The following is a 9,946-nucleotide window of genomic DNA, read 5'->3' as shown; positions in this document are numbered from 1 at the left end:
GACCCCCTGGATGGGTTCACAACACAAAGTCAGGCACAGCAGACAGCGTTGTAGGTGAAAAAAACAAAAGATCCGGTTTATTTAGGCTACATGCAGTGATACATATAACAGCCAAACAAAATAAAACAAGAAAATAAATCCTGGTCAGCTTGACCTCTAACTACACACGTAGACTCCCTGTCTAACAACTGGGTGCAGCCTTGTGCTGCCCCAGTCCCTGTCCCTATTGTAGGGGTTTGCCACACAGGCGTTAACTCACCGCACAGAACAGATCTCAGACTCCCCAGTCTATACACACAAAACTGGTTCCAGGATGGAGCATCTCCCTATGCATGCTGGGGTTTTTTGTAGAGGTCTTAATGAGCCCACTTACTACAGCTGGGCTCATTAACTCTTCCCCTCTAATTGTAAAAGTCTGCATAAAGCCTGAATCTAGGACACACATATTTCCCATCCTGAATACAACCAGGTGATTTTACCTGCGTGCTGCCACAATATATATATATACACTTAGGTTTACAATATAGTGCAGTTCTAAAATTAAAGAAAAGTGCATCAAAAAAAGGAACCATAATAAAATATGGCACAAAAAATATTCATAAAACAAAAATTATAAACAGAAACCACTGCACACAGTTAAAAGTGTGAAAAGTGATCCACATAATATTTCAATGTTACTCCAGTGCAACAAAATGCTCATATGTATAAAAATGTAATAAATGAATAGTCCAGTAAGCAGCAACTAACAAATTTGCTGTAGAGAATGAGTCACAAAGATAATCAACTTGGTATCAGAAAATGTCAAAGAAAATCCACCATCAATCTGAGATCTAGCACCAAGGTCCAAATTTGTGGATCCAAATCACTCCAATGGTATCCAGACACTCCTAATGGCTGGTATAGATGTCCAATCAATCTGGAAGATAACACCTCTCAAAAGACAGGCTCCCCACATATGTATACCCTCATTGGGGAAGCTCCCAATTCACAAGTACATGAAGAAAAACAGCAATCATCCACACATAGTGTAAAACTTTTTAAAACCTTTTATTTAAAAAAAACAGATGTACACTAAGCATAACTCCTTCCCCCCTCCAAATTTCCCCTCCTAGCACTGATTCCCCCAATCATCACTACTAGCACAAATTCCCCTCCTAGTACACAATACCCCCCCCCCCCCCCCCCAACCACCACCACCATTTTTTTTTTAGTACTAATCTGCATTCTTATCCCCAAGTATACATTCCCTTTGGAAGCCAAAATTCTTCCCAAACAAGAATTCCCTTCCTTCAAGTACAATTCCCCCCCTGCTTAAATCCCCCCTACTTGCACAAATCTTTGCCCCCCACCATCCCCCTACTAACACAAATCCTCTACCCCTCAAATTACCACTCTAAGCATAAATCCTTCCCCCCATCTAAATCTCCCCTCCTAGCACTAATTCCCTCAATCATCACTACTAGCACAAATTCTCCTTTCTAACTCATCCCCCTCCTAGCAACCCCCCCACCCAAATTGTGCCTTTTCCCCACCCTCACAAATATTCTCAGCACAAATGTTTGTTACCCTGAAGCTGCTGTCATTAGCCCTGCCAGCTTCTAGGTAGAACTCTCCTTGCAGCGCCCCCCAACTCACAAGATACTACTGCGCCCCGGGCAGCCATCCCTCTTGCCCACACCTCATCTTGGACCTGCCTTCCTTTACTGAATGGACACAGGAAGTGATCGGTACTGATTGCTTCTGTGTCAAATGATAACTGAGCATAGTATACTGTGTTTACTGTGCTTCAGTTTATAAATGAAGAGGACCCTCTGTCTGATTATTTATCTGCAGTGCATCTGAGGCTACAGAGAAAGGTACTGAAGAATCTGTGTCCTCAATTTCTCTGTCTCTACTTCCATGGAGCTTTTTTCAAGCCGCCGAAGCCGTCCTGAACATATCTAATTGGCCTGTAAATCTTTGGGAATTCTGTAATAACTCCATTCTGTAGACATTCTTCTAGATGCAACCTCATGTGTTCTCGCTGGTATTGGCAGGTGGGATTGCCATCTGGCATGAGGAGTTCGTAGGCATTTGCTATCGCATATGCAACACAGTTTGTATCCCCCAAAGGTTGTGCTTGCACATTTATAATCTTTATGTTGCGATCTAGATTTTCGACTACTGCCTGATAGCTTTCTGTGAGTTGTCTCCAGGCATTAGCTCTAAACTTTCGACCGCCCCGTAGTAGGGGGTCAGCGACCATCACTTTGCCTCCTAAATAGCAGGATACAAAGGAATGCTTACCCTCTAGGCATGCATGAACCTGAACAGTTGGTCCCGACACTGGAGTTACTTCGTTGCACACAAATCTTACAGATGGGGCATCGGGCACCGCCTCAAATTGCTTTTGTAATACGGTAGTTGCTGCCATACAGACTCCAACTGGTAAACCGTAAGGTGAATAAAAGACATATTTGTAATAAAATTTTAAGCCGAGGTCTGGAAGCCAATCATTAGACAGCGAGGAGGGAAGGACAAATGTTTTTGCTGGGATGTCGCATATGTCACCATCATTCTTCCTCTTTGTAGCTCTTCTTAGAGGTAAGTCTTCCTGCTCTTTCCTGATCACAGGAGGCTTGGCTTCCGAGGGTCCTGGAGTATGGAAAACTCTGGTTTGCACCTCTGTATGGATTCTGGTTTGTGTCTCAGATTTTTTGGTTACTGGTTGAGGAAACCAATCTTGGGAAAGCTGGGAGTCAATGACAAGTGTTTTTGCTAAGATGTCACATTCAACACTATAATTTTTCTTCTTTGCAGCTCTTATTTGAGAGCTTCTCCTGATCACAGAATGCTTGTCTTCCAAGGCTCCTGGAGTATGGAGAACTCCAGATCGCACCTTCCTATGGATCCTGGTTTGTGTCTCAGATTTTTTGGCTACTGTTTGATGAAGCCAATCTTGAGACAGCTGGGAGTCAATGGCGAGTGATTTTGCTGCGATGTCACATTCACCACCATCATTCTTCCTCTTAGCAGCTCTTCTGGTCACAGGAGGCCTGGCTTCTGAGGCTCCTGGAGTGCGGAGAACTCTTTTTGGCACCTTCCTATTGGTTCTGGTTTGTGTCTCAGGTTTTGTTGCTACTGGTTGAGGAGGCCAATCTTGAGACAGTTGGGAATCGATGGTGGGTGTTTTTGCTGAGATGTCACATTCAGCTCCATCATTCTTCTTCTTTGCAAATCTTAATTGAGAGCTTCTCCTGATGACAGGGGGATTGGCTTCCAAAGCTCCTGGAGTATGGAGAATTCCAGTTCGCACCTTCCTATGGATCCTGGTTTGTGTCTCAGATTTTTTGGCTACTGTTTGATGAAGCCAATCTTGAGACAGCTGGGAATCAATGGCGAGTGTTTTTGCTGCGATGTCACATTCACCACCATCATTCTTCCTCTTAGCCGCTCTTCTGGTCACAGGAGGCCTGGCTTCTGAGGCTCCTGGAGTGCGGAGAACTCTTTTTGACACCTTCCTATTGGTTCGGGTTTGTGTCTCAGGTTTTGTTGCTACTGGTTGAGGAAGCCAATCTTGAGACAGTTGGGAATCGATGGTGGGTGTTTTTGCGGAGATGTCACATTCAGCTCCATCATTCTTCTTTGCAAATCTTATTTGAGAGCTTCTCCTGATGACAGGGGGATTGGCTTCCAAGGCTCCTGGAGTATGGAGAAATCCAGTTCGCACCTTCCTATGGATCCTGGTTTGTGTCTGAAATTTTTTGGCTACTGTTTGATGAAGCCAATCTTGAGACAACTGGGAGTCAATGGCAAGTGTTTTTGCTGATATGTCACATTCACCACCATCATTCTTCCTCTTAGCAGCTCTTCTGGTCACAGGAGGCCTGGCTTCTGAGGCTCCTGGGGTGCGGAGAACTTTTTTTGGCACCTTCCTATTGGTTCTGGTTTGTGTCTCAGGTTTTGTTGCAACTGGTTGAGGTAGCCAATCTTGATACAGCTGGGAGTCGATGGTGGGTGTTTTTGTGGAGATGTCACATTCAGCTCCATCATTCTTCCTCTTTGCAGCTCTTATTCTGGAGCTTCTCCTGATCACAGGGGGATTGGCTTCCAAAGGTCCTGGAGTACGCAGAACTCTTGTTGGCACCTCAGTATGGATTCCAGTTTGTATCTCAGGATGATCAACCTGATGAAGTTTTTGGCAAGCATTGAGTTCTACGCGTTCTTGAGTTCTGGATATTCCAGTCATAATCTGGGGTAACTTACCTTGACCAAAATGGTCCTGCTGCCTTCGCCCTTGGCGCAAGGCTCTCATTTTCAAATAAGTGACGGTTCTCTTAGTAAATTAAGTAACTAAGAATACAAAAAATAACGAACACTCACAAACAACAAGATAAATATACACGCTAAAATAGTCGGTGGAGAAAGAACCCCACACAGCTAATCCAATCAAATAATCACCAAAATCAGTGCTTTGCAGAAAATGCACAGCTAATCCTAACAAAAAAATCACCCAAATCAGCACTTTATAGAAAATGCACAGCTAATCTAACCAAATAATCGCCCAAATCAGCACTTTATAGAAAATGCACAGCTAATCTAACTAAATAATCGCCCAAATCAGTGCTTTATAGAAAATGCACAGCTAATCTAACTAAATAATCGCCCAAATCAGTGCTTTATGGAAAACACACAGCTAATCCTGACAAATAAATCGCCAAATCGACAGAGTGCACAATGCACGTCCTATTACTTGAACTCTGCAGGAGGAAATGGCAGCTGTGCAGGCACGTTTTATTTTATACACTGAGCTGCCCACTTGCCACTATGACATCATCAACTGCTGATCATGTTGCCATAGTAACATAGTTGCCATAGTTATGTCACCAGTGTAAACAAAGATTTTTTTTTCAGCAGAGTACCAAACACAAAACCTTATCTGTCCTTTATAATTAAGTGTTTCTAAATAAAAAAATATATATATAAAATCTAGCAGCTTACCTGTCCTTACACGTGGTGGACACATTTGTTTTTGTTTCCTTTTTTTTCCCCCTTTCTTTTTATCTGCTGATCTGTCCAGAAAGTCTATTTATAGTCTTTAACTGCAGGTAGCAGGTCAAGCTGGTCAGCGAGAGCGAATTTTTTTTTATTTTTAAATCCTCTGTGTTACATTGATCAGCTTTTATTTTTTTATGTAAAAACCTAAAATCTAAAATTTGAAAAAAAAAAAAACAGTTGCTGTAACTGTCTAAAATGTTGTATTTGGAGTTCAGCTTTAAAGGGGTTGTAAACCCTCGTGCTTTTTCACCTTCATGCATAGGAGGAAATACTTCTGTCAGTGACCCCCCACACCCCCATTTTACTCACATAAGCCCCATAATTGCCTTGCCAGAGACCCTCTCTTCCCCTCTGCCCGTTGTCTCAGCTCTTGATTGGATAGATTGATAGCATTCCACAGATGTCATTTATATCCTGACCCCCCCCCCCCCGAGACTAGTGACCCCTGGAAGTCATGTGTATTGTGTCACTTCCGGGGTCACAGCTGCATTGGGGGGCGGTGGGGGGACACCGGCAGTCTAAAAGACCCCTGATGTCTTCATAAAGAGGGCCTGTTACCTGCCCATACTATTACATAGGAGGCTTGTTACTCCTTATCATAGCAATAAAGTTAAATGAAAAAAGAGTGTGAAAAAAAATGTAATGATATTAATAAATCAAATAAAAGACAATGTAAAATCTGCCACATCACCTCTTCCTACACACCCCAATGCAAACATGAGTGTAGGACGTGCACGGACATGTAAACATAAAATGGGCCACTCAAGTAGAGTATTGCCATAGCAATCACAGTAAATCTCCGCCCTTTTTTCCCAGTTATCTCTAATCTGATGACCTGGAGTGGCTTCTATATAGGATTGCCACCCCTCCATAATACAAGGGTCAGTGTGTCTCCCCCCTTTATAATAGAGAGGTCAGTCTGTCTCCCTCCTTCATAATACAGGGGTCAGTGTGTCTCCCCTTTCATAATACAGAGGTCAGTATCTCCCCCTTCATAATACAGGGGTCAGTGTCTCCCCCTTCATAATACAGGGGTCACTGTGTCTCCCCCTTCATAATACAGGGGTCAGTGTCTCCCCCCTCATAATACAAGGGTCAGTGTCCCCCCCCCTCATAATACAGGGGTCAGTGTGTCACTCCCTTCATAATACAGTGGTCAGTGTGTCTCCCCCCTTCATAATACAGGGGTCACTGTCTCCCCCTTCATAATACAGGGATCAGTGTCACCCCCTTCATAATACATGGGTCAATGTGTCATCCCCTCACAATACAGGGGTCAATGTGTCACCCCCTTCATCAATACAGAGGTCAATGTGTCACCCCCTTCATAATACAGGGGTCAGTGTCTCCCCCTTCATAACATGGAGGGGGGGTCAGTGTCAACCCCTTCATAATACAGGGGTCAGTGTGTCACCCCCTTCATAATACAGGGGTCAGTGTGTCACCCCCTTCATAATACAGAGGTCAGTGTCACCCCCTTCATAATACAGGAGTCAGTGTCACCCCCTTCATAATACAGGGGTCAGTGTCACCCCCTTCATAATATAGGGGTCAGTGTCACCCCCTTCATAATACAGGGGTCAGTGTCACCCCCTTCATAATACAGGGGTCAGTGTCACCCCCTTCATAATACAGGGGTCAGTGTCACCCCCTTCATAATACAGAGGTCAGTCTCTCCCCCTTCATAATACACGGGTCAGTGTCACCTCCTTCATAATACAGGGGTCAGTGTCTCCCCCTTCATAATTCAGGGGTCAGTGTTTCCCCCTTCATAACATGGGGGGGTCAGTGTCATCCCCTTCATAATACAGGGGTCACTGTCTCCCCCTTCATAACATGGGGGGTGAGTGTCTCCCCCTTCATGACACAGGGGCCCCCCATAGAGACTCTCATTAGATTAGAGTCCCTCCCCATTACATCAGAGTCTCCTTATATCAGTGCTCCCCTTAGAGACCCCCGAAAAATTAAATGCAGCACTCCCTATAATTATATTAATGCATATGTAAAAAAAATATTGTGAATGATGGTGGAAACCCCCAAGGGTAAGCCAAATATTAATACAATCTTATTCAAACATATACAGTATACTGTGTAATCTTAATACACACTTTATCTGTCATTGGTCAGAATGTTATGGCTGATCGGTATATATATATATATATATATATATATATATATATATATATATATATATATATATATATACACACACACACACGCATTGTCTCATAAAAGTGAGTACACCCCTCACATTTTTTAAAATATTTTATTATATCTTTTCATGTGACAACACTGAAGAAATGACACTTTGCTAGAATGTAAAGTAGTGTACAGCTTGTATAACAGTGTAAATTTGCCATCCCCTCAAAATAACTCAACACACAGCCATTAACCGCTGGCAACAAAAGTGAAAATGTCCAAATTGGGCCCAAAGTGTCAACATTTTGTGTGGCCACAATTTTTATCCAGCACTGCCTTAACCCTCTTGGGCATGAAGTTCATTAGAGCTTCACAGGTTGCCAGTGGAGTCCAATTCCCCTCCTCCATGATGACATCACAGAGCTGGTGGATGTTGGAGACTTTGTGCTCCTCCACCTTCCTTTGAGGATGTCCCACAGATGCTCAACAAGGTTTAGGTCTGGAGACATGCTTGGCCAATCCATCACTTTTAACCTCAGCTTCTTTAGCAAGGCAGTGATCGTCTTGGAGGTGTGTTTGGGGTGGTTATCATGTTGGAATACTGCCCTGCGGACCAGTCTCCAAAGGAAGATCATGCTCTGCTTCAGTATGTCACAGTACATGTTGGCATTCACGGTTCCCTCAATGAATTGTAGCTCCCCGGTACTGGCAGCACTCATACAGCCCCAGACCATGACACTCCGACCACCATGCTTCACTGTAGGTAAGACACACTTGTCTTTGTCCTCCTCACCTGGTTGCCCCCACACACGCTTGACACCATCTGACCCAAATAAGTTTATCTTGGTCTCATCATGCCACAGGACATGGTTCCAGTAATCCATGTCCTTAGTCTGCTTGTCTTCAGCAAACTGTTTGCCGGCTTTCTTGTGCATCATCTTTAGAAGAGGCTTCCTTCTGGGATGACAGCCATGCAGACCAATTTGATGCAGCGTGCGGCGTATGGTCTGAGCACTGACAGGCTGACCTCCCACCACTTCAACCTCTGCAGCAATGCTGGCAGCACTCATATGTCTATTTCCCAAAGACAACCTCTGGATATGACGCTGAGCACGTGTACTCAACTTCTTTGGTGGACCATGGTGAGGCCTGTTCTGAGTGGAACCTGTCCTGTTATACTGCTGTATGGTCTTGGCCACCGTGCTGCAGCTCAGTTTCAGGGTCTTAGCTATCAGGAGGACCTTTACCCTGACACCAGCATCACAGGAGGCCTGAAGGACCTTACCTCCAAAGCCAGCATCACAGGAGGCCTTAACATCCACATGGTAGAACTTAAGAACAGAAGGTCAGGTGGCAGCCTCTAAAAGACAGAGGCCTGATGCCAAAAATCCCAAGAAGAATAATCAGACCTAGTAGAGTAAGTTGCTTTAAAGGGTAGAGGAGACATCAGCGGTCTAAACTTAAATGAAAAAAGTGTAAAATATATATAAAATAAATAAAAATAATTTTCAATTTTTTTTTTTTAAGGGCCTCCTTTCCCTCCCGAGCTTGCAGACAAATTCAAACGTACACATGCACTATATTACCAAAAGTATTGTGACGTCGGCCTTTACACGCACATTAACGTTAATGGCATTCCAGTCTTAGTCCATGGGGTTCAATATTGAGTTGGCCCACTCTTTGCAGCTATAACAGCTTCAACTCTTCTGGGAAGGCCGTCCACAAGGTTTAGGAGTGTGTCTATGGGAATGTCTGACCATTCTTCCAGAAGAGCATTTGTGAGGTCAGGCATTGATGTGGACAAGTAACATTATCTTTTATATTTTATGAAACATTTGAATATTATATTGTGTTTGCATACCTCCCAACATTTTGAGATGGGAATGAGGGACACTTACTACCAAACGTAAATGTATGTAGGCATAGAACACGCCCCCTGCCACACCCCCTTATAGGAGAATTAACCCCAAAAAAGGTTAATCAAATCCAAAAGGACTTTTTTTTTTTACCACTGTAGCGGATGACATTTTGGACAAAGTGTCATTAATGTGAGGTTTAGGAGATATTTGCAGGAATAGCGGCACCGATGTCTATGGTGCATGCGCCGTGGACATTGGGCGCAGGCGCACTGAGCGTGCCATTTCTAACGGTGATCATGCCGAAGGTGGCGGCACCAGCGCGCATGTGTGGGAGCAACGTCATCGCGGCTCTGGCCAGTCACAGCACCAAAACCGCGATACCCAGAAGTCACTCCGGGATAGATGGCGACGCCGGAAGAGACGAACGAGGGCCGATGCCGGGGCTTCGATCTCAAGTAAGTAATTCATAATGAGCTAGTATGCTGTGCATACTAGCTCATTATGCCTTTGCCTTGCAGGGTGTCTTTTTTTTTTTTTTTTTTTTTTTTTAGGAGGCTTTACTTCCTCTTTAAAGTGTATTTTTTTCCAAAAAATTGTATTTGATAAACAGCTGCACATTTATCCTGCGACATAGAAAATAGCAACACCCACCATTGTATTCCCCAAGGCCTCTGCTTTATGAAAATATATAATGATTGGGGGGTTGTAAATGATTTTCTAGCAAAACAAAATGCTGAATGCCAAGCAAAACCAAAGTTTAAACATGTATGTGAAAAATTCAAATATTCCCCCAGACAGCTAATGAGTGATAAAACAAAAGGAAATTCTCCCCCTATATGAGCAAAGAGCTGTAAGTGAACAAACCAGAGAAATCCACCAATCACAGAAATGACAGATCAGGGGCGGGGTCT

The sequence above is a fragment of the Lithobates pipiens genome, unplaced genomic scaffold (assembly GCF_037356315.1).
Source record: "Lithobates pipiens isolate NorthernLeopardFrog02 unplaced genomic scaffold, aLitPip1_a1.2 Scaffold_28, whole genome shotgun sequence".
NCBI classification, from domain to species: Eukaryota; Metazoa; Chordata; class Amphibia; order Anura; family Ranidae; genus Lithobates; species Lithobates pipiens.
This window is presented reverse-complemented; position numbering follows the sequence as displayed.